General features: G+C 47.2%; 1 protein-coding gene across 4 annotated transcripts in view; it reads right to left on the bottom strand.

Annotated features, from left to right (window-relative positions):
* LOC144791082 (disintegrin and metalloproteinase domain-containing protein 9-like) overlaps window positions 1-20,813 on the bottom strand; it is a 2,835,950-nt gene that overhangs the window by 287,450 nt on the left and 2,527,687 nt on the right. The window lies entirely within an intron of this gene.

Genomic DNA, 20,813 nt, shown 5'->3' on the forward strand with positions numbered 1-20,813 from the left:
ACAAATGGTTGTCCAAATTCTAACTGCCAAGTTCTGAATGACCAAACAGTCTTTTATTTTAATACTCATGCCAAAAAGGTTCTCAGTCAGGGGTGAAATCATGTGGAGGATCAAAATCAGGAAGACCATAAATATACCGGGCTGCAGAGACAGAGAATCCCCTGAATCTCCGTGCACAAAGTACCTCCTTAGTAGAATCCTGTCCTGTCCTTCTCAGTAGATTTCTGTCTCCTGACAAGATCACTCCCTTAGATAGCCACTTCTCTGATGAGCCCCACGTTGGCCGCCATTCTGTTGAACAAAAAAAACTTCTCTGGGGTCCCACTGATACTTGGTCCTTTTAAACCAACAAAGAAGAAATTGGCACAGAAGCTGAAATATAAAAGAACATTTTTAATAACCTCAAATGAGTGAGACTACGTCACACAGACGCCTTAGCAACTGAATGAGGCAGTCTAAGGAGTACAGAAAACTGGGGCTTTATATATGCTTAGGGTTACATAGTATTATTAAACCAAGACAAGGGAACCCAAGGCGCAATATGCTAAGGACCATGGGTAGGTACTTTATTACAGAGACAGGGGTCCTTAGACAAAGAAACACTTAAGGAAAATAGATATAGACCAAATGGAACTATATTTTTGGGGGGAATGTCCAGCCGGACAATTTATTACCCTAATACAAAATAGTCATAGAACAATAAAACACTGCGTGTGATAGAAGCGGGACACCAGCCGATGTCCGACTAACACACTAGGAAAACATAAACAAGAAAGGAAGTAGTAGGCAATAGCAGGTCATCTGATTATTGTGAATCATATAACAGACAATCTAAAACATACACATTTGTAATAGTCTCACTTATGTGGAGATCAATATGCCATACCCAATTGAGTAAGACTAAAAAATGGGAAGGGTTTTTTAACCACGAAGCAGTGGGAGTTCTTGCGGGCACGAAATTTGGCGCTGAATTTTCGTGCCCGCAAGAACTCCCACTGTGGACTTGCCGTTTGCATTGCCAGACCCGGATATTGAGGGCATCTTCCCTTGGAAACCTTCCATGAGTATTGTCGAATATTGCTTCGTGGTTAAAAAACCCTTCCCATTTTTTAGTCTTACTCAATTGGGTATGGCATATTGATCTCCACATAAGTGAGACTATTACAAATGTATACTCTTAAGGCAATTATCCTCTGTCCTGAGGATGAACCAATACTGTTTGTGGTTCGAAACGTCGTCGACACAAATGCACTAAATGCATAGTTGATTTATACCTTTCATGCATATGTGTATGTTTTAGATTGTCTGTTATATGATTCACAATAATCAGATGACCTGCTATTGCCTACTACTTCCTTTCTTGTTTATGTTTTCCTAGTGTGTTAGTCGGACATCGGCTGGTGTCCCGCTTCTATCACACGCAGTGTTTTATTGTTCTATGACTATTTTGTATTAGGGTAATAAATTGTCCGGCTGGACATTCCCCCAAAAAATATAGTTCCATTTGGTCTATATCTATTTTCCTTACGTGTTTCTTTGTCTAAGGACCCCTGTCTCTGTAATAGGGTTACATAGTAAGCATAAAACCAAGGGGCAGTCCTGGCACATGTAAGCATGCAAAAATGACTAAGATGGGAATACAAGATCTGCTTGCTCAATAAAGTGGGAGGAGAGTTACTTCTCCATACAGCAGCAAAAATAGCCTGACAGTTATACTAGAGAAGCAGGTGCATTCTTCTAGCTAGGCCCTTCTGGGCATATGCGAGGGTGGAAGATGCTAAACACAGCCCCATAGAGGCAAAGGTATTTATGGGAGAGCTACCAGATCGCAAGATCTCCCGCATATACCAAACGCTGATCATCCACTGCTCCACGAACCTGCAGAGGCTTCAGACTGTATGGGAGGTGGACGTGGGTGAACTGGAGGACGAGAATTGGGCAGAGGCTTTAGTGAGCCCGCGGGGGGCGACAATAGCTACGTGCCTGTGGTTGATACAATTCAAATACAGAGTGTTTTTTTTATTTATTTGTATTTTATTTTTATTTATTTTTATTGAATGCATTTTTATAAAGCGTGGACTTTACCCGAAGGTGTCAGAGCACTGTTCAATAGAACCAGTTACGTTACATGAGAGAACTGTTGCAGGAATAGAACAAACAAAAATAGCATGCCATCGAGTCGAAGTAACGCAGGCAAAAGGCACACAATCTAAAGCACAGTATGAACAGACTATACAAGCAAAAGTAAGAATAAATATGTCAAATTTTACAATGCCTAAAGAACTTCCTGGCGACCAATAGCAGGCCATAGAATCAAAACAACGCAGGCAAAAGGAACATAATTTCAAATGCAGCAAGCACAGGATGTACAAACAAAAATAAAAATATATGTGCCAAATTTACAATGAATAAAGAACTTCCTGGCGGGGTCTGAGAAGGAGGGAATTAGTTCTGAAAGTGTCTCTGGAATAAAAGAGATTTGAGGTCCGCTTTGAAGATCTGGATGGAGGGGATGGCACGGGGCGAAGGAGGAAGAGAGTTCCAGGTTCTCACCGCATTACCTGAGAACGATTGTGCCAACAATTTTTCTCTTTTGAAGGAGGGGGGTTCAAGAAGGAACTTTTCTGCATTCCGAGAAGGTCTTGAGCCTCCAGACAGCTTGAGTTTATTTGCCAGATAGCGAGGGGAGGAAAAGTGCAAAGCTTTGTGGGTGATGCACGCTGTTTTGTAGATAGCTCTAGCCTCGATGGGAAGCCATCGGAGAGAGGACAGGATAGGAGTTATGTGGTCACTTCGTTTGGACCCTGAAATGAAGCAAGCTGCTGAGTGGAGGACGGATTTGAGGGGGGAGAGGTGAGATTTGGGAAGTCCAGTCAGAAGAGAATTACAATTGTCAAGTCTAGAGAGAACTAGCGATCGGACCAGGGTTTTTAGGTCATTCTCCGGGAAGAACCGACGAATCCCCCATAAAAGTCGCAGTTGATAACGTGCGCTCTTGGCCATGGAGTTTATGTGTGAGATTAGGTTGAGTCTTTTGTCAAGTATGACACCTAAGGATTTAGCGCAGTCCACAATGATGGGTTTATTGTCGAGTAGATTCAATTGATCCATCCAGGCTTGAACAGGAGGTGGAGAGAGAGAGCTAGATATGAGGAGGAATTCCATTTTGGAGGGATTGAGAATGAGTTGGTGAACTAGCATCCAGTTGTGAATAGTGTTGAGAGTAGAGCTGAGTAGTGAGAGATCATGAGGGGAAGACACCTTGAGGTAGATTTGGGTGTCATCCGCATAGAGATGGTAGAGGATTCCAGATTTGCTTAGAAGGTTCCCTAATGGTTCAAGATAGAGATTGAACAGAGTGGGAGCAAGGATAGAACCTTGAGGGAAACCTTGACCAACCACCAGTGGGGATGAGAGACTGTTTGCAATCTTCATAATTTGGGATCTGTCTGAGAGGAAAGAGGCAAACCATTTGAGTACTGTGCCTTCCACGCCCATTCTCTGTTGAAGAATGTTAAGGAGGGTGTTGTGATTCCCCTGGGTGTCTTCGCTGTCGGCAGGAGGAGGGCTCGCTTCTGCACCCAGTCTGGAATTGTCTTTCATTACATCGCTTCTGGAGGGGGGTGTTCTCCTGTCAGTCGGAGGCATTGGGTTGGAAGCTTCCCTACTCGCCACGCCTGGCCTTGCTACATGTTATGGAGAGAGTGGGGGGCAATAGATATAAGCGTCACCTCATGTTATTAGGTCTCACATTGGCAAAGAGGGATATTGCCAGGGCCTGGAAGGCGCCCCGTGCTCCGTCACTGGCGGCATGGAAGAATGGGATGGATTTTTGTATGGGGCTCGAACAGCCAGTCTTCATTGACAGGGGGTGCCCACGCAAGCATTACAAGGTATGGAAAAGGTGGGCAGATTACCGGCGACTGGATTTGGACCCGCCACCGGAGGGAGATGCCAGTTTGCCGGACTGATGGGAATGTGGACTCTAGGATTTGCAGGGTGGTCGATGGGTATGATGTTTCGCACCAGATGTATTGTACTTCTTTATTTCTGACATGGGCGCAATCGGGGGAAAGTTGGGGGGGTTGTTTAATGTGGTTTATTCACCCTTACAAAAGTCAGCGTAATTTTTATTGTACAATTGATGTGTGCAGGAGTCTCTGGATTTCAGAGCTATGCAATATATGTGAACAGTGGCAAATAAAAATGTGTTTTAAAAAAAATAAGAGACAGGGTAAGGTTAAAAGATTTACTTTACCAACGTGATCTCATGTGCAGTATCTTAGCCAACATAAGCAGACATATGATTGGAAATAATATGGTCCGCATGGTTACAATTCCATAAAATACAAAAGGAGAAATCATATTACAATGATGGTGAAAACAGGTCCTATAGCGCCTCGTTTAACACCCTCCCTATATAGGAACTATGTATTATGAACTAAAGAAGGTCTCTTAGGCTTGCTTGAGGGACCCCATTACCTTTCCGCTCAGTAAGAGTGAATCACATTCGGATCAGCCAAAGCTCTCTGCATCCCTGGAAACAGAAAATCTTCCAAGTGTGTGAAATCATAGCAAGTGTGTGATAATAAGGACGCCAGAATTGTGTGTCTAGAAAGCGTTACTCGAACATGTTGAAAAACAACTAACATGTTTTGATAACTTTGACGGCTTCAGCCATCACTGTGCAGACTAGGGGCACGATGTAAGTCTAGAGATGTCGAAAACAAAACCTTTTCTCATGTGTAGACCTTCATGAAGGCTAACTTACAAAAACAGCTATGCAGTGTTGTGTGCAAAAGCAGCAAAAGGTCAAATGGCGTTTAAACTTCCAACAAGCCATGCTAACATAACATGCGCGCAAAGCAGGCCTTAGGCCATACTACACCCTCCCTTGATCGGGGAATGAACAATAAAGGGGGCAAGATTCATAGAATGCAGAGTTCAAGTTCGAATGAGACAGAACCAAGTTCAGGAATTTTGCCAACCTTGATAATTGGGAGTAACAATCCGAATTAAAAAGCCCCCAAGTCAGTGAAAACAATCACGGGTGGCCATGGTGTGAAAAAAGATCTCAAAAATCAAGAAAAACATTAAGGCATTATAGTAAATAAATGTCCCCAGTTCAATACGGGTCTATGAAGCAGAAAAAGTCACACTTCAATCCAACAGCGTATATGCACCATACGTTGCAACCGCCTCCAATAGGAACTCGTTGTCATCATCCATAAAACGTTTCATCCATCCAATTAAGTAATGGAAACGAACATACATGTTGTTTAACGACCGGAGCCTCTAGCACCATCAGAGGACAACTCGGTTTTCTTCAAGAACACTGTATGCCAGAAAGTCATTGGCCGCAGTACACATGTTCCAATTGCCTAGAACCGTATCAGCCGCTGCGCAGGCCATCATCTCAGAACCAGAACAATCTATTTCATGAGCAACTAAGGGACTCATTAGTAGATTAAAATCCAGGTCAGGAGACACCATGTTGCAGAGATCCGGACGTCAGAGATCCTACATCACAGGACGTCGCCTTCCTCACGGAAACCTGGATGAACGCCTCCTCTGCACCCGACATCGCCATCGCCATCCCGGACGGGTACAAGATCATCAGGAGATCATCAACCAGACCGGAGGTGGCATCGCCATCGTCCACAGGAACACCATCCGCATCACGACCGACGCCAACGACTCCTTCGCCGCAGCCGAACATCTCCACTTCCAGATTCACACCGACCCTAAGACGACCCTCAGAGGCACCCTCGTCTACAGACCCCCGGGACCACGCACACAATTCAGCGAAGACATCACAGACTTCATCAGCCCGCACGCCCTCCCCTCCACCGACTACATCCTCCTCGGGGACCTCAACTTCCACCTGGAGAACAACAAGGACCGCAACACCACCGCCCTGCTGGAAAACCTCGCCAACCTCGGACTCAAGCAACTGGTCAACACCCCCACCCACTACGCCGGCCACACGCTGGATCCCGTCTTCTCTTTCAGCAAGTACATCACCTTCAGCCACGCCACCGGACTCCACTGGACCGACCACAGCTGCGTCCACTTCAGCTTCAAAAGATCCACGACTCACCACCACCCGCAACAGGTACCTCACAGGAATTGGAGCAAGATCACCGCAGACCAGCTCACCACCTCCCTCAGCCAGAGCCCACCCGCCAACACAACGGACCCCAACGAAGCAGCCCGCAACTTCACACAGTGGCTGACCGCCTGCGCCGACGACCTCGCGCCACTAAAGAACCCTCCCAGCAGACCCAGAAGCAAGAAGGCATCCTGGTTCATCGACGACCTCAAGGACTCCAAGAAGACCTGCCGCACCCTCGAGAAAGCCTGGCTCCTCGACCAGACCACCGACAACATGACCGCCCTCAAACACGCTGCCCGCAAGCACCACCAGCTCATCCGCACCACCAAGAAGAAATCCCTGAAGGAACGACTAGACAACAACGCCCACGACAGCAAAGAGCTCTTCACTATCGTCAAGGAGTTCTCCAACCCCAGCACCGGCACCAACGACATCACTCCGTCACAAGACCTCTGCGACTCCCTCGCCTCGTTCTTCTACCGCAAGATCGCTGACATCCACAACAGCTTCGACGCCCCACCCACACACCCAACCGTCGAACCAACGCCCCCCAACACCACCCTTCGCACCTGGACCACGGTGACCACCGAAGACACAGCCCGCACGATGAACACCATCCACTCCGGATCACCTAACGACCCCTGCCCACACCACGTCTTCAACAAGGCCGACTCCACCATCGCACCCTAACTCCGGAACATCATCAACGCCTCCTTCAACACCGCCACCTTCCCGGAGAGCTGGAAGCACGCCGAGATCAGCGCCCTCCTGAAGAAACCTACAGCGGACCCCACCGATCTCAAAAACTTCCGCCCCATCTCGCTCCTCCCTTTTCCTGCTAAAGTAATCGAGAGGATCGTCAACAGACAGCTGACCGCCTTCCTTGAGACGAACGGATCTCTCGACCCCTCGCAGTCCGGATTCAGAGCCAACCACAGCACCGAGACCGCCCTCATCGCAGCCACCGACGACGTCCGGACCCTGCTCGACAAGGGGGAAACAGTGGCCCTCATCCTCCTGGACCTCTCCGCTGCGTTCGACACGGTCTGCCACCGCACCCTAGTCCAGCGCCTCAGCAACATCGGTATCCAAGATAAGGCACTGGAGTGGATCATCTCGTTCCTCGCTGGAAGAACACAAAAAGTCCGCCTCCCCCCGTTTCGCTCCGAGGCCACCAAAGCTATCTGCGGCGTCCCGCAAGGATCTTCACTCAGCCCCACCCTCTTCAACATCTACATGAAACCTCTCACAGCCATCGCACGCCAGCACAACCTCAACATCATCTCTTACGCCGACGACACCCAGCTGATCCTCTCCCTCACCAGAGACCCCGACACCGCCAGAACCTGCCTACACGAAGGGATGAAAGACGTCGCCGAGTGGATGAAGGACAGCCGCCTGAAACTGAACTCGGACAAGACGGAAGTCCTCATCCTGGGATCTTCGCCCTCCGCCTGGGACGACTCCTGGTGGCCCCCAGCCCTGGGCACCGCACCCAAGCCAACCGACCACGCACGCAACCTGGGCTTCATCCTGGACCCCTCCCTCTCGATGACCAGACAAGTCAACGCCGTCTACTCATCGTGCTTCAACACCCTGCGTATGCTTCGCAAGATCTTCCGCTGGATCCCGACCGAGACCAGGAAGACTGTCACCCAGGCACTCGTCACCAGCCGACTGGACTACGGAAACGCCCTCTACGCCGGAACCACAGCCAAGCTACAGAAAAGACTCCAGCGCATCCAGAACGCCTCCGCCCAACTCATCCTGGATGTCCCCCGACGCAGCCACATCTCCAGCCACCTGAGGAACCTGCACTGGCTCCCCGTCGACAAGAGGATCACGTTCCGGCTCCTCACCCACGCACACAAGTCTCTCCACGACCTGGGCCCCAAGTACCTCAACGACCGCCTGACCTTCTACACGCCCACCCGCCAGCTACGGTCCACCAGCCTCGCCCTCGCAGCCGTACCACGCATTGGAAGAGCCACCGCCGGAGGAAGATCCTTCTCTTACCTGGCTGCCAAGACTTGGAACTCCCTCCCCATCCACCTTCGGCTGACCCAGGACCATCTCACCTTCAGGAAACAACTCAAGACCTGGCTGTTCGAGCAGTAGCATACCCCTCCCCCCAAGCGCCTTGAGACTCTCCCGGGTGAGTAGTGCGCTATACAAATGGCATGATTGATTGATTGAGATCCAAATCCAGGGCTCATTCAAATCCACAATCCAGGCAATGGAAAACAGGCTGCACGCAAGTAAAGTAAGAGAACCGGAAAGATAAATCATATGCCAGAGGCAGCCATCCATTGTATTCTCGTGTGGCACAGACTGTGCATCCTTACTGAAGTAAACAAATTAACAGCAGCACTCCCGCTCTTAAAATGAGAATTAATGGGAAACCACCGAAGACACTCAAAAAAATCGAATGAAAAAATGCTGGGATCACACCAAATATAGTTTGGAATGAGGTCACAAGGCCAGAACTTACTACTTTAAAAAAGTGTGCTAGGCCTGTGGTCGACGAGGCATTAAAGATTGTGTGAACCAAAGCATCAAAATGCAGGGGCAGGTCTGTGTTTAATAATGCATTCACCTCAGTACGAGTATTTGCAACGTGAAGGACGAATGTCTCACGCTGAGATATAAGGGGGACTTCCTTCTGGGACAAAAGAGTTCTTATTCGAATCATCTTGTTGAACTCTGCTTTCAAGGTCGGAATAGAAGGCCAGATGGAAACATCGAGCCTCCTATGTGGAGGAGGAAACAGGAAATTCTTACAGCAAACCACACGTTGGGAAACCGTAAAAATATATGGAATACCGGCAAGCATACCGCAGCAATCGTCATTATTTAATAACAAATAACTACCGTTTGCAAGCAATGTGAAAGTTGGTGCAACAGCCGGGGTGGGGGTGCCTTTCAAAACACACGCAAGATTCAGTGCTGTAACATTACAAGAACCGTGCAATTGCAGGTTTCTACCTACTAAAGAATGATCTGGTGTGGAAGTGGTCTTCACTTTTTAGATAAACCTCTTTTCCCTCTCTCAAGCACCTATATGTAAATGGGAGATTCCACACTTCATGTAAAAAGGCACTACCTAAAGGTTCAAATCTGCCTATGGCATAGTGTTTCATGCATGACTCAAATTTAAACAAGGGGAAAGGTAGAGTTATTAACCCATGGATGAGCCAAACTGCAGAATTCGACTCGGCCACTAAAAACGGTTAATGGTTCCAGTTTTTCAATATGCAGCAGCGAAAACGTGGCATCTTTCATCGACATAATTTGTTGTTAACAGTAAAGTTAGAAAGGCAAAAATAACAATGTAGTGTTCATGTAATCCCAGTTCACTTTTCCAGATTTTAACGTTTGAAGAGCCCATGCAAACTGCAATATAGAACGCAATTGATTCTGTCCATGGTACAGAACTGCACATCATCTTGTACAATATCAACAATCAATCAATCAATCATAGCATTTGTATAGCGCACTACTCACCCGGAGGGTCTCAAGGCGCTTGGGGGAAGGGGGGGTCTGCTATTGCTCGAACAGCCAGGTCTTGAGTTGTCTCCTGAAGGCGAGATGGTCCTGGGTCAGCCGGAGGTGGGTGGGGAGGGAGTTCCATGTCTTGGCCGCCAGGTAGGAGAAGGATCTTCCTCCGGCGGTGGCTCTTCGGATGCGTGGTACGGTGGCAAGGGCGAGGCTTGTCGAACGTAGCTGGCGGGTGGGCGTGTAGAAGGTCAAGCGGTCGTTGAGGTACTTGGGGCCCAGGTCGTGGAGGGACTTGTGTGCGTGGGTGAGGAGTCTGAACGTGATTCTCTTGCTGACGGGGAGCCAGTGCAGGTCCCTCAGGTGTCCGGAGATATGGTTGCGTCGGGGGATGTCCAGGATGAGTCGGGCTGAGGCGTTCTGGATGCGTTGGAGTCTTTTCTGTAGCTTGGCTGTGGTTCTGGCGTAGAGGGTGTTTCCGTAGTCCAGTCGGCTTGTTTCGAGTGCCTGGGTGACCGTCTTCCTGGTTTCGGTCGGGATCCATCGGAAGATCTTACGGAGCGTGCGTAGGGTGTTGAAGCATGATGAGGAGACGGCGTTAACTTGTCTGGTCATCGAGGTGGCGGTGTCGAAGGAGATGTTGATGGTGTCCCGCAGTTGGGGTGCGATGATGGAGTCGGCCTTGTTGAAGACGTGGTGGGGGCAGGGGTCAGTCGGAGATCCGGAGTGGATGGTGTTCATCGTGCGGGCTGTGTCTTCGGTGGTCACCGTGGTCCAGGTGCGGAGGGTGGCGGTGGGGGGCGTAGGTTCAACGGTAGGGTGCGTGAATGGTGCGCCGACGCTGTTGTGGATGTCGGCGATCTTGCGGTGGAAGAACGAGGCGAGAGAGTCGCAGAGGTCTTGAGAAGGAGTGATGTCGTTGTTGCCTGTGCTGGGGTTGGAGAACTCCTTGACGATGCTGAAGAGTTCCTTGCTGTCGTGGGCATTGTTGTCTAGTCGTTCCTTCAGTGTTTTCTTCTTGGTAGTGCGGATGAGCTGGTGGTGCTTGCGGGTGGCTTGTTTGAGGGTGGTCATGTTGTCTGTGGTTTGGTTGAGGAGCCAGGCTTACTCGAGGGTGCGGCAGTTCTTCTTGGAGTCCTTGAGTTCGTCGGTGAACCAGGTGGCTTTCTTACTTCTGGGTCTGCTGGGAGGGTTCTTCAGTGGCACGAGGTCGTCTGCGCAGTCGGTCAGCCACTGTGTGAAGTTGCGGGCTGCTTCGTTGGGGTCCGTTGTGCTTGTGGGCGGGTTCTGGCTGAGGGAGGTGGTGAGCTGGTCGGCGGTGATCTTGCTCCAGCTCCTGTGATGAACCTGTTGCGGGTGGTGGTGGGTCGTTGTTCTTCGGAAGCTGAAGTGGACGCAGCTGTGGTCAGTCCAGTGAAGTCCGGTAGAGTGGCTGGAGGTGATGTGCTTGCTGGATGAGAAGACGGGATCAAGCGTGTGGCCTGCATAGTGAGTGGGGGTGTTGACCAGTTGCTTGAGTCCGAGGTTTGCGAGGTTGTCCAGCAGGGCGGCGGTGTTGCGGTCCTTGTTGTTCTCCAGCTGGAAGTTGAGGTCCCCTAGGAGGATGTAGTCCGCGGAGGGGAGGGCGTGCGGGCTGATGAAGTCCGTGATGTCTTCGCTGAATTGTGTGCGTGGTCCCGGGGTCTGTAGACGAGGGTGCCTCTGAGGGTTGTCTTTGGGTCGGTGTGTATCTGGAAGTGGAGGTACTCGGCGGCAGGGAAGGTGTCGCTGGAGTCGGTCGTGATGCGGATGGTGTTCTTGTGTATGATGGCGATGCCTCCTCCAGTCTAGTTCACGCGGTCCCTCCGGATGATCTTGTATCCGTCCGGGATGGCGATGGCGATGTCGGGCGCTGAGGAGGCGTTCATCCAGGTTTCCGTGAGGAAGGCGACGTCAGGAGATGAGGTGTCGAGCAGGTTCCAGAGTTCGATGGCGTGTCTGTGGAAGGAGCGGGTGTTGAGCAGGATGCACTTCAGGTGGTTGCCACGGGTGCTCGGCTTGGCGGGTGCGGTGCAGGTCCGGATGCAGGTGAACTTGCAGGCTTGGCAGGTGAACGGTCCGTGGGTGCGTTTCAGGGTGGCTCGGCAGCAAGCGGGGGTTCGGCCGGCGTTGAGTGCGTGGAGAGTGGCGGTGTCGTAGGTCCGTTGCGTGGGCAGGGGTCCTCGAGGGCCAGGGGTTCTGGCGCTGGGCGCGGTCCAGGCGCGGACGGGTGCAGACGGGCTTGCCTTTGGCGCACAATCAGCGCGCCTGCTGAGCGTGACCGCTGCGCGTCCGTGCGGTCGTCATTCATGGCTAAGTGGGAGGGAGGAGCAGATGGGAGGCGGGAGCGGGGAGGACACGAAAAAGGGGGCGTGGCCGCGAGGACCGCGGCGGGAACGGAGAGCGGGGCAGGCGGCACAACGGGCACAAGCACACACTACAACAATAGTTTTACAGAAAAAAAGCACAGAATACTGCAAGTTAACAGAGAGTTAAATAGACACAGCTGGGGGGCAGTACAGTGAGGCGGTAGCTAGGAAGGCAGGCAGAGCGGCAAAACAAGGCTGTGAGCAGCAGCTGGGGCACACGAGGGGGCACACCCACAGCTGGGGGCCGTGCGGCGCGGGGGTGTCCTGAGTATAGGTCACGTTCACCTGCGCCGCGCGGTCGCCATTTATGGACAAGTGGGAGGGAGGAGCAGCTGGGAGGCGGGAGCAGGGAGGACACGAAAAAGGGGGTGTGGCCGCGAGGACGGCGGCGGGAAAGGAGAGCGGGGCAGGCGGCACAATGGGCACAAGCACACACTACAACAATAGTTTTACAGAAAAAAAGCACAGAATACTGAAAGTTAACAGAGAACAGATGAAACAATGTTATCTAATGTGTAAATGCCGGACGAAAGGGTGTTAATGCTATTATTTACAACGGCAAACACTATGTGGCGAGCTGTTCATTCTTTATGACTCTGTAGCGGTTTGAGCCCGGTTTGGACGCTCGAGCATTCTTCCTGGTGGCGAATTCAGTCACTATTTCTGCCTCAGCACATAGCTGTTAGCTTAACTTGAAACACCTGTTAAGCCACCTGTTTGAACAGTAGAAGAAAAGCGACTTCTTCTTTCTCTACAGGCCTTCATTGGGTAATATCGGTTTGAATTCCTTGGCTGAAGATTCGCGGGGAGAGGAAAACAACCTCTGCGACCTTTATTGTCTATTGTGGCTAGAGAGACTTTTGCTTCCTTTTCCAGCTCCCATAAAGAGATCCCCTTTGTTTTTTGGGTTGCTTTTCAATTACGCTACATCCTGGGAGCACTGTGCCTCATTTTTTTTTTTTTTTTTTAAGAGTCTGGGGGAGATTGGAAGAGACTGTGAGAGACTGTACTGGAGGTATATGCTTACAAGCCCTCTCAATATTCCTCCGGGGCCACTTACCTGGACACAGCCGAGTCCATCCAGCGTCCAGGAGCCAGGGCAGTGAGAGTGAAGGCTTCCCTGCCGCAGCCGCCACCGCCAAGAGTCACTTGTGGAAAACTACTCGCGCCGCCGCCCCGGGACTACACATCCCGGCAGGCTAAGAGGCGGTGCGCACTTCTGACCTGCGAACCGCGCCAGGAGGCTTATTTAGTCAGCGCGGTCCCCGCGTCGCGGGACGCCGGGCGAAGCCCGGGCAAAGGGCGGGCCGTCTGTGGCTGTCCGGGGACGAACGAGGCTGGGCCACGGACTATTGGCTCCGGCGGACTATTGCTTCCCCATATACGTGAGACTATTCATCCCTTGCTTTTTATGGTCTTGGGAGTGTTACTTCTTGATTTTATGTCAACACAGTTTATATTAGCGTGAGTGTTACATGATAGCTTAGGTGCTTTTAATATATTGTTTTGTAGGTTTACTCATGTAATATTACAATGTAAAAACTCAGATCAGCCAAAAACCCCTTTAGTTAACACTACTATGGACAACTATTTGGTCAAAGTGGTAGATAATATTAACAAAGACCGACGCCTTTCATTAAACAGGGTTAGCTCCCCGGCTTCGCCTACTAATCTCTCTACCCCCCAAGAAGCTCATGTGCTAGATAATAGCTGTAACGAAGGTATACAAGCCATTATTATTAATGAAAGCTCGGCCTCCCAAGTACAAAATCAGGTTGTGCTGGATGACCCTTCTGACTCTTCACAACAACCTTCCCCGGTACGTAGAGTAGTAAGGGCTTGCAGGAAATTACCGAATAAGCGGGGGGGTAACAGGAAAACCAAAAGAGTGGGCACTCCACCAAAAAGCTCAGCAGGAGTTAACGAGCCTTTGAAGAAGGATGGGTTGACTACCCTGAATCCTGATCAATTTGATATGTTAGTCAGCATTATTGAAGCAAAACTGGAATTGGTAATTAAACCTCTGGTGGCCAAATTAGATCAGGTCTCCAAAGAAGTAATTAGACTGGCTGATCTTGTGAATACCCACATTACCCAGGTTGATGCAAATAAGGTTAAAAAGTGGACAACATTGTAAATAAGGTTGCAGATACATCTCAGGGGGGGGGTAGCGTTATTCAAAGAGTCCGAACTGTTCAACCACCCGCAGTAATTCATATTAATCAACCTTCAATCAATTAAATACAGCAGTGGAGAATAATAATGAGGGATGGAAGGAAGTTGGGAGAAGACGCTTTGCTAATCTCCCCCCAGACTGCGCCCCCTACGTGGTTGTACTAACTAATGTGCCCCCGGCTGACTCTCATTTTACGGAGCTTCGACAGGAAACCCACGACTCCCTGAAAAATAAATCAGTATCATGGCTGAACAAAAATTGTGGGTTTTCAATTGCCTACTCCAATGATATCTTATCTACCAGAAGAGTTAGCAGGATTGATAATTTTAGAAAGAGTAGCAAGGGGGACTGTATTATTGTTAATTTTAAGTACCCCCAACATGTTGCCACAGTTTTGCTCAGAGCAGCTTCCCTACCATTTGCTGAAAATACAGTATGCGCCCGCCCACTCGTTTTTTTCTATAGCCACCTCAGTAATATTCCACCCACACGTATTAATCAGCCCAAGGCACTCCCACCTTCCTTTAGGTCTGGATTTACTGTCCCACTGCAAAATAGTTTTCAAGCCTTAAATAGCTTGGATTCTAATGATTGACTCAGCGTAGACAGTACATCCGTCATGCTAGAGGTTATTAATTCCCCACCATTGGTAACAAACATAAGCTCTGTGGACCCTATGGTAATTAGGCTAGAGAACCCAAACTACCTAACGGATAGTGTGATGTTGCCTTCTGGGATCCCAGGGGAAAATGACAGACCAAAAGTAACCCTACAATCAGTTGGGGCTAGCTCAGAGGGAAGTGGGGTAATTATTACTAGTTGGAATGTGGCACGACTAAAATCAAAGAGGAATGTATTGGGATGGCTACATTTTATCAATAGTTATGATATCCATTGTTTCCAGGAAACATGGTGTAGGGAAGAAGTTAACTTTGAGGGGTTCGTTTCATACAACCTCTGCCTGGCCCAGGGCTCTGGGCCAGGCAGAGCAAAAGGCGGTCTTTTGGTTTTAATATCTATCCTCCGTCATATTACTGTAAAAAGGTATTTGACTGTGGGAGCACATGCCCAAATCCTTTGGCTAACTGAGGGGCGAGACCGAAATATCCTTTTGGTTAACTTTTACAATAACATCTTTGACATCACAAGGGCTGCAGTTGTGGATGACCTGACTAACAGTGTGGAAAATTTAACTACAAATGTTAATGTCTTTTTCGATTTTATATGGGTCGGATATTTTAATATTCCATTATGTGAACAGACTATAGGAAAAGTGTGTGGGTTCACGGATGAGACTGGTTCGGATGGATTACACTTTGGGCATAACCGATATGGAGAAGCCCTAAATAATTTCCTGGGTCGGTATGATCTGGAGGTTTTGGGGTATTCAAAAGATGAAAATGGTCAAATTACCCCTACTTTTAAGAGCCGAAATGCCAGCTCAGTTATTGACCATGTAATTGTCTCCTCTGGTATTACACCCTATTGTGCCCCCCCTAGGATTGTATCAACTACTTTAAGTGACCATAATCGTATTATTCTTGAAACAGCCTTGTGGGGTAAATGTTCTGTTAATGTGGGCAATTCAGTTTCCCATGTGGAACCCCATAGACCTAATGATGTACATTTGAGATGGGTAGGGGATAAAGCTTCTGAACATATGGGCTCTATTGTCTGGGATTGTATGGGAGACATTGCTCTTAACCTTGATAGTAATGCTGATCATAAACGGGTTTTACTGGCTTTTAGTGATATTAATAAAGTTATCGATGCCAAGTTTACCAAACCTAAAAGAGGGCAGCGTAGTAATGAACCGGCATGGTTTGATCACTGATGTACCAGGCTTTTAACAGGATTAAAACATGCCCTTGCAAAAAAAAACAGGGATACCGACTCTGTTGTAAAACTAAGACGTGAATATAAGTGTGCCTTAAAGCAGAGGAAGGGTGAGCTGCAGCAGTTGACATGGGATTCACTCAACCAGGCTGCCGAATGCTCAAATAGTACTCTGTTTTGGGCCACTGTGAATTCTCCTTTTTTAAGGATGAAAATACACCTGTGTTAATTTCGACGTCTCGAGTAATGGTTGGGTCGCCCACTTTTCAAATATTTTTGACTCTAACTGTAGCTTGGACACTGAACCGAATAGGTGGGAAGTTCGCCCCCTGGATATTACAATCAGTGAGGTAGAATTAGGCATACGGGCAAGCAAGGGGTGGAAAGCCCAGGGCCCCGATGGGGTGCCTATCGACGTTTATAAAGCTGCGCCGGAAATGTGGAGCCCTCTTTTGGTTATTGTTTTTAATGCAGCAGTTTGTACCGAGGCCCCTGAAACTTGGGGGGAATCTATTATTATCCCGATACATAAAAAGGGCAGTAGGTCGGAGGTAAAAAATTATCTCCCCATTTCTCTCCTTGACTCCTCAGTTAAGATCATGAGTAGAGTAATGTTAGCTAGGTTAGAGTAATGGGCGGAGCAAGAGCGAATCCTTGCTGATAGTCAGTACGGATTTAGAAAGGGCATGAGTACACTTGATCAGTGTTTAAAGCTTGATTTACTGATCGGGAAGTACACCGAAGCAAAATCCGGCTCTATCTATCTCTGCTTCGCAGACCTAAGTAGTGCCTTTGATATGGTTGACACCTGTATTTTATGGACAACCCTGCTGCAGCTAGGAGCACCAGAGGGCATAATTTATTTCCTGGCTAGGTTGTATGGGAAACTAAAAACCTGTGTTCGCTTTCGTACCAACGGTGAATGCACCCCTAAATTTGGTGTTAAAAGAGGGATTAGACAGGGTTGTGTCCTGGCCCCCCTCCTTTTTATTTTATTTATTAACGGAATCGATGAAATTTTAAAAAAAGTTAAGGCGGATGCGCCTCGGATCAATGGAGTTTCTGTGCCGGTGTTATTATATGCCGATGACGCTGTCCTGCTCTCTAGAACTCCGCTAGGATTACAGCGCCTGATCAACACATTTTCTAGTTTTATTAGTGACAGAAAATTAATAATTAATAAAGGGAAAACGTTCACTATGACCTGTGGGGCTAAAAGTAAAACTGCGAACTGTTTTTTTATTGATGAAGATAAGGTGTATCAGGTGGATACCTTTTGTTATCTTGGGATCACCTTTTCTAAAGATAGAACGTGGTCTAATGAATTTAAAAATATCAGTATTAAAATGGCAAAAAATGCCCACGGAGTTTTTAGATTCGCCAGCAAGGTTGGGGATCAACGAACTTGTGACATGCTGAAGATCTACCAACCAGGTGTGTCTCTATCGCACTCTACGGGGCAGGTATTTGGGGACATAGATGCGACCATAAGTTGCAGCAGGAGGAAAAATATTTTTTTTAAAAGCTCCTGTGTTTGCCAACATCTGCCTCAACTGAGTTAATCCACCGGGAATTGGATACCAATTATTTGATCGATCAGTTATCACTGAGGCCACTTATGATTTGGCGGTCAATCTGGCTTCAGGTGGAAAAATCTTTTACCAGATCCATAATTGAGGATTGCCTCTAGTTGGATAAATACTGTAACATACCCTGGTTAAAATAAGTTATTAATTGCTATTCTGAGATCTTTAACATTAATGTTGTGGTTGACCCTGGCGCAGCGTCTTCAATACCTAAGGCTGAAATGAAATCTAAATTCCGGGCTTTCGCTGCGAGAAGACGAGCTGTTGCGAATGGGTCTTTATCTACTGTCACGTTTTACAATAGTTACTCTATTGTTGACGGCTTTCCAATTTATTTAATACGGGTGACTAGGCCTTCAAACAAGTTTGTGCTAACTAGACTGAGGTTTGGTGTAGCCCACCACCTAGTTGCACTACCAACACTTTAGAAACACCCTCAGGGGCCTTGTATGTGTGATGGTATAACTAAACAAAGCACTCTGCACTTTCTCTTGTTCTGTAAACTGTATATGAATTTTCGTATAACCTTTTTAAAACCGATGTTTTTAAAATATGGTGTACGTACAGTTATCCAGGCAATGAGTCGTATTTTTAATTTGCAATTTATCGATGTCTGTTTTTTTACTGCCACTTTTTTAACTAAATCTATCAAGGCTAGGAAAAGTATGTGTTTTTAAACTATTCAGTCTGTCATATCGGTAGTCTTTTAACTTTAAATCATGGTACCTGTTTTATTATGCATGTGTTTTGTGCTTTTATGGTCATTTTTTATGCACCGAATAAAGCTTCATGACTTGACTTGACTTGATTCTGTCCATGGTACAGAACTGCACATCATCTTGTACAATATCAACAACAGATGAAACAATATGATCTAATGTGTAAATGCCGGAAGAAAGGGTGTTAATGCTATTATTTACAACGGCAAACACTTTTTTTTTTAAATTGGCCTGTTCAATAGCTCTAAGCCTAGAAGCAGCTTCAATCTGGGACAGTTTCCAAACTTCGTTGTATGCAGCATATATCCATCTTTTCGATCTTCCTGCCGCAGGACCTTTAACAAAATCATTCAAATCAACTGCATCAGTCAGTTTGGACAAATGAAATTTGACTGGTGCTAAGGTCGAGTGTCTGAGCCAATTCTGACACAATTTGCCTACAGAGTAGGTAGTGACTGAATGTTGACTCTAACCTCTGTATACCCAGGAGTCAGACCCAGAAAACGATGTTGGCAGGAATCTTCACTTTTTTGCCATAGCAACCAGACTTCGGGATTATTGCTGGAAGATGTATTACTCAACAGGGCTTGTAAATCATTAAGGGAAGTACTGGTGTAATTATTCCAATGGGGGTATTCACCCAAATCAGGAAACGAAGGAGCATTTAATTTTTTATAAGTAGCCAATCCAAAGCAGGTGGTTTGGGAAATATTAGCATTCAGAAACAACATATGGTTCGGGATGAGACATGCACTATGCAAAGCCTCTGTGTCTTGCACTTGCCAACTTTTAGAACCCCAAACAGAATTAAGATCAACTGTATCTTTCCACAGCTCATAGCCCTCAACAGCCAACTGGTCAATAAAGGACTTTGAATACAGTAATTTTGTGTGGGTAAGTCTAACCTTGCAAGAGTCCCAAAATAAAATGCATTTGGGTTTGATTGATTAAAATCAGTAAAATAAGAAAAAAAATTCAAAAGAGTTTTGGAGCTGCCTTCAACTGGTGCGGGACAATGTTCCCATTGTATGTAGTTAACCACATTTCGAAATGAATTTGCAGAAAGTGATTGCCAAAATGCTGGTAACAGTACAAATCACCATAGTTAGCAGATTCTAAATATAAATCTTCAGCATCGAAAGCTGCATAATATTTCAAATAAAAAAATAAAGCCTCTACGGCCTGGACGTCCCAATCATCGGAGCGAATGTTTTGTTTAACCACATCCCCCATAGAAACACGGAGTACATTGGGAACGTTAATAACCTCTGTGGGACCATGTATCTGGAACTTTACCGCATCCCACAGAATCCCATCTAAAACGGGCCAAGCAGTTATATTCACAAAAGTCTGTTCCCTCTTCATGATGTGCGAAGAGGAGTGGGGGGCCAAAGTTCCATCAATTAGTCTATTTGAAGTTCTTTCTTCAAAGTAGTGTCCATTATTAAATAAAAAATTACACCACAAATCCGATGGACATAAATAAAAATAATGAAAAAAGTACCAGCCAAATGTAAGTCCAAGGTGAAATCAAAAAATGTTTTTTAAATCAGATAGCAAAAAATCAAAACTTTTGAAGGGGTCTTAGATGTTGTAGAGCCAGTGTCAAATGAAAAACAGGATTGATTAGCCACACAGGTCTCCAAATCAGGCATAGACAAGTCTGTGGGGTAAGTATATTTAGTATCATTAAGAGGATCACCAGCAGTTGAATTCAATAAAGGATTCACAACTGTGTTCATTTCAATGACAACATCAGGCCCGTTGGCAGGATCCGGGACCAAAACAGAGTGTCACACCATTGCTGGACACGAAATGGCAAGAGTCATACTATGAAGAATCGGCCACCCTGTGTAGTTTTCTTTATTTATTTATGGAGTTCTATATAGCGCTGGCTAGACCCGGAGGTATCAGAGCGCTTTACGGAGTATCAGTATAACCAAATTACAAAATAATTACACAATATTGCATATAAAAAGAAACAGAAAACATGTGTTAAGGATCAGGGAATACTCGTGGGTGGGAATAAGAAGACTAATGATGAGGCCTCAAGAGGAGTAGTAGTAAAGGAATAGGTTTAAGCGAAGGCGCGAGGGCAGGAGAAGAAAGAGTGGGAGCGCAGAAAGGAAGGGGTTTGGACAGAGGGTAAGGACAAGGAGGAGAGAAGGATAGCAATCAGAAAAGGCATCAAAGATGTAAATGAAAAAGGAGCAACCACAAGTAACACATAAGATAAATAAACATTTTGTTTTACAGAAAATATACCGTAAATGACATCTCATAAGAGGCAGAGAGAGAAAGGGGTCAGGAATAGAAGTAACAGAATAGGTGGGGGAGAAGGGGATCTAAGGGGGGGAGTGAGTAAAGGCAGTCGGGTAAAAGAGAAAACGATTCAGACACTCAAAGGTGGGAGGAAAAGAAAAATAGAGGATCGTCAGGAGGAGAAAGGTGGTAAGGGAGAAGAGACTACAGTCCTGCATGCATATACAAAGGGAAGGG

Source organism: Lissotriton helveticus, chromosome 11 (genome assembly GCF_964261635.1).
Source record: "Lissotriton helveticus chromosome 11, aLisHel1.1, whole genome shotgun sequence".
Classification (NCBI taxonomy): Eukaryota; Metazoa; Chordata; class Amphibia; order Caudata; family Salamandridae; genus Lissotriton; species Lissotriton helveticus.